Source organism: Octopus bimaculoides, chromosome 21 (genome assembly GCF_001194135.2).
Source record: "Octopus bimaculoides isolate UCB-OBI-ISO-001 chromosome 21, ASM119413v2, whole genome shotgun sequence".
NCBI classification, from domain to species: Eukaryota; Metazoa; Mollusca; class Cephalopoda; order Octopoda; family Octopodidae; genus Octopus; species Octopus bimaculoides.
In genome coordinates, this window is record NC_069001.1 from 32,103,546 (window position 1) to 32,108,081 (window position 4,536).

The window sequence follows — 4,536 nt, forward strand, 5'->3', positions numbered from 1 at the left end:
TATATATATATATATATATATATATATATATATCTCGGTCAGTAGTTCATAAATCTGTATAGAAGCACATTCTAAAACTCAAGAGCAGTAATACTTAAAAGGTTGCTGGTTATAGCCGGCAGTCAGAGAATGACCATTGGTTTTGCACTTATAAGGTTCTTGCAAAACCAATGCTCACTCTCTGACTGGCCATAACAAACAACCTTTTAAGGTGTGTGTGCATGTGTGTATATATATGAAAAACATGATAAACACAACATGCAGTTTATGCTATTTGTTCCCTGTGCATGCTTTGCCATGGTGACTATTGGAACCCTCTGTAGTGGATATCCATATCGTATTTCGATGCAGATCTACAACAGTTCTTCAGGGAGTTCTGTTTCCACATAATGTAATGCAGTGCTCCTCTGAAGAACTGTTATGGATCTGCATTCATAAGCAGTATGACCACCCACTGTAGAGGATGCAAAAGGGCACAATGACAAAATATGCACAGAGAACATATGGTATAAATGTTATAAACTGCATGTTGTGTTCGTCATATTTCCTCCTATATTTTCTCTGAATATCCAACCCAATAATGCTGCTAGGTACAGTAATAATTATGTCACTCTACTGAAAGAAAACTGGATGATGATACTCTACATGGAGGTCTAAAATCACCAGTAGGGGTCATATGTCTAACTGCACACATAGGAACCCCTATGTATATTTATATGTGCATGGCTGAGTGCTTAAGCAGTTTTCACTTCACAGCCAAATGACTTCAAGTTTCATTGCACTGCATGGCTTAACTAATACCATGTAAGTGAAATTTGGTAGTCAGAAATTGTACAGAGATAGTCTCTCATATTTTATACATAAACACACACACATATATATACATATATACATATGTATATGGTATGTATTCACATGGGTAGCAGTGACACAGTTTGAACCCCACATAAACAAAGATTCAGTAGCTTGGCAGTTTGATGTGAGTAGACATACAACTTCCTTATATACAGATTTCAACCCCGTCCAGTGACACATTCAGTATGCTCAAACGCTAATTATAAACCACATTTATAATTTGCCTTCATTGATTATCGAACGCAGAAACATGTGTAACAGATGAAATAAAGGAATACCAAATTTGTGTTTTACTCGCATTTTCTATCTATCTACACACACATGAAGCTCTACTCCGCATACTTCTCATATGTTTATATTGAGCATGACATACAAAAACACATATACACACACTATGTAGATATAATCAATAAAACGTTATATATATATTAACAAATAAGCAGATGAAAGTAATTTTCAAGTGTTTTAAATTACGAAGAGGCTTAAAGTGAGATATTTCATCAAGACATCATCTCTTGGAAGTAAAGCAAAAATCATCAGCAACGAAGGAGAAACAGCAGCAAACATCAAAAATGGAGCAGCCAATTTCTGTAACCCTAATTAAGGTCAGACTCTTAATACATTTAATCTAAAGCAAGTTACAAAAGTTTAATAAGAACTGAAACACAAACGGGAGAAGAGAAGCACATTAAAATAAATAAGTGAAGTTTAAAGTAAACTATCCTTCTTGCAGATGACATTATAACATAATTCCAAGAGAACAAATCATTATATATTTGGGCCATAAGTATTGGATGCATTGAAGCTACTAGGATGTTATTATGTGCTGCTGCAAAGACCAACAGAGATCATTGCACATCCTTAATGCAGGAGGTCAACAAACAGAACAGTCATTTCTCTTGGTTGTATACTAATCTGCTAATTATCCCAATATTCCAAGAACTGTGGTACATCAGACAGGAGCTGTGAATAACAGGACTAGTTAAAAAAACATATTCTGTTCCATTAGTGAATAACAGAATAACTAATTTTAAGGAATATTGTATTCTATTAGAGAATAACGGAACTAGTTTAAAGCTATATTTTATTTTGCTAGCAAATAACAGAACAACTAGTTAAAAAAGATACAGGACTAGTTTGAAGATAGGGTTTATTCTGCTAGCAAATAACATACCTAGTTTAAAGGGATATTTTATTCCGTTAGTCAACAATAAAAGAACAAGAAACACAACAAACATTAGTAAATAACCATGATTATGTTCTCGCATTTTTTAATTTGTAGATGAAGAAACAAAACAATAGAACTAATGAATTTCATGTCAACCAAAGCCTGTTTTTAGGGGTTTCACATCTAACATTTTTATGATGTGCCAGTTTGGAAATAACATTTATTTATTTTAAACAAGGGTCAAAAAGTTGTTTTTGTTACTGTTCAATCAGACACAAAAGGGCAGCACCTAATACCCCTTTATCTTTTTCAGGGCTTCTCAGATTGATAAGTGGAAGGATATTATCTTCAAATCATTAATCTGGCCTAAATGTTTGCCAACAGATTGAACTCCATTAAAAGTACCCAAGGACCAGGTGGTAGTGTTAATCTGGGTAATGGATGAAGTTTACCACACAACAGTTCAGAATGAGAATGCAATGAGCTGGAACAAATACTGGAATAAAACTACTTCATCCAACACATTACTACTGTCACTAATCCAATGACCCCTCCCCCCAACTGGTTCTTTATTTAATCAAACCAGAAAGGATTGAACACAAAGTTAACCTTGATGGGATTCACGACAAGTTGGGGTGAATGTTTGTTTGTACAACCTTGTGTTCTTCATATCGAATTGTAATTTAGGGGGTTAAGATTGGGACCTATTTTCAACCATGTTGTATTGCAAATAGAATTACATGACTTTCCTCAGAGCGTAATGACTTTACCATGGTTTGAAACCATGACCTGAGCAGATCTGAAATTCTGAGACTTTACTCTGATCCCTTGACTACATACAACTACCATGTAGGATAGGCTTTTGGGTGGTTTCTTCATAAATATCCAAAAATAAATGAATAAAATAAAACAGAAATGAACAAAAATGAAAACTCTATTGTAATAGCAATGAGATAACAACATCGACAACAAGAAGACAATATACATGCAAGGAGCAGGAAAAAAAAATTTTTAATTCACAAAATAGCCGAAAAAAAATGTGCAGTGTAATTTGTAGTGGAGTCTAGGGTTGGTGGGGAGAGAAAAAAAAAACAAACAAAAGGAGATTAACAAACGGGGGCAGGGGCTAGAAATAATATAGTAACATAGTTTTTACAAAGCAAAATGATAAAAAACATTCCAACTAAAGAAACCTGGCAACAAAGGGTATTGAAACACAACACTGGGGTGAGGGTGACTTACCCTTCAACTTCAGTTGGTTAAGGGTCATATCCCACAAGAAATTCTTTGTACCTGAAGGACCCAAACAGTTAGTGTTTTAAACAGATGGGCAGAGTTTGGTGGAAGAAGAAAAAAATTTATATATTGGTATAAAAAAAAGAGAGAGAGAGAGAAAGAAAAGAGAAGAGAACATGGACAAATCTGAAGTTTACCCAAAACTATGTCTATATCGTGTGTGTGTGTGTGTGTGTGTGTGTGTGTGTGTGTGTGTGTGTGTGACCAGCCAGGTCTATGTATGAAGGTGTGCAAAACAGATTTTCATCTAAATGACACTGCATGCATGTGTGTGTATGTGTGTGTGAGAGAGAGAGATAGAGAGAGATTGTGTGTGTGTGTGTGTGTGTGTGTTTATGTTTGCACAAGGGCATAGAAATATTCAGGTTTGTGTCTGGGTTCATAGCAAAATTACCTAAGAGAAAAGTCCTATAGCCCTACAGACTTGTGGGTAGCTGTTTATCAGGAAAAGTCTATAGCTTGAAACTAATTCAACCAGTGACTGAAGTAGTTTCCGGTAGTCCCCTCGTGCTAGTTTATAACTGGACACTCAACTGCTGTGAAAGCATGTATCATGATGATCTGACATGCAGATGTCTCTTGCGACACAGCCATCATCTGACAAAATGTACCAATCAGCATCTATACAAGAACTCTACTGAAACTAATATGAAAGTAGGCATAACATCTCTATAAACTGATATAAGTTGTTCAAATTGCACATGTTGATAGAGAGATCTCCTCCCTGCATATAACGGGTTCCAAGCAGAAGCAATTTGCAATCACTGAGATCTTGATGAAGGAGGGGCACAGGCTGTCATCAGACATTTACAGAAAGCTACAAGTTGGTAAGAGATGACACCATTGATAAGAGTCATGTGAGAAGATGGGTGAAGCTTAAAAACAGGGAAATCAGCATTTGAAGACAAACTATGCAACGGGAGGTCATCAGCTGTGACTACTGACATGAATCACCAGTGAATGGATGACGTGATTCGTGCAGACAGACAAGTCACTGTCCATGAGCTTGCTGTACAACTGGACTGTAGCCAATACATTATAGATGGTGGAAGACTCTAGGTATCAGAATGTGTGTGCCAAGTGGGGTACCTCAGCAGATGACATCGGGTTTGAAGAAGAGAAGGATGGAAAACTGCTCTGATCAGATTTCCAGGGAAGATGGGGTTTATTTTCCCAAATGAAGACGAGGTTTATTTTCCTCAAATGGGTGACAGGAA

At 36.2% G+C, this 4,536-nt stretch overlaps 1 long non-coding RNA gene across 1 annotated transcript in view; it reads right to left on the reverse strand.

Annotated features, from left to right (window-relative positions):
- Positions 1-3,497, reverse strand: part of LOC106880985 (uncharacterized) — a 26,917-nt gene extending 23,420 nt beyond the window's left edge. The window contains exon 1 of the long non-coding RNA XR_001410799.2: positions 3,266-3,497. This is a non-coding gene — a long non-coding RNA (uncharacterized LOC106880985). The remainder of the gene's footprint in view (positions 1-3,265) is intronic.
- Between the last annotated feature and the right edge of the window lie 1,039 nt (positions 3,498-4,536).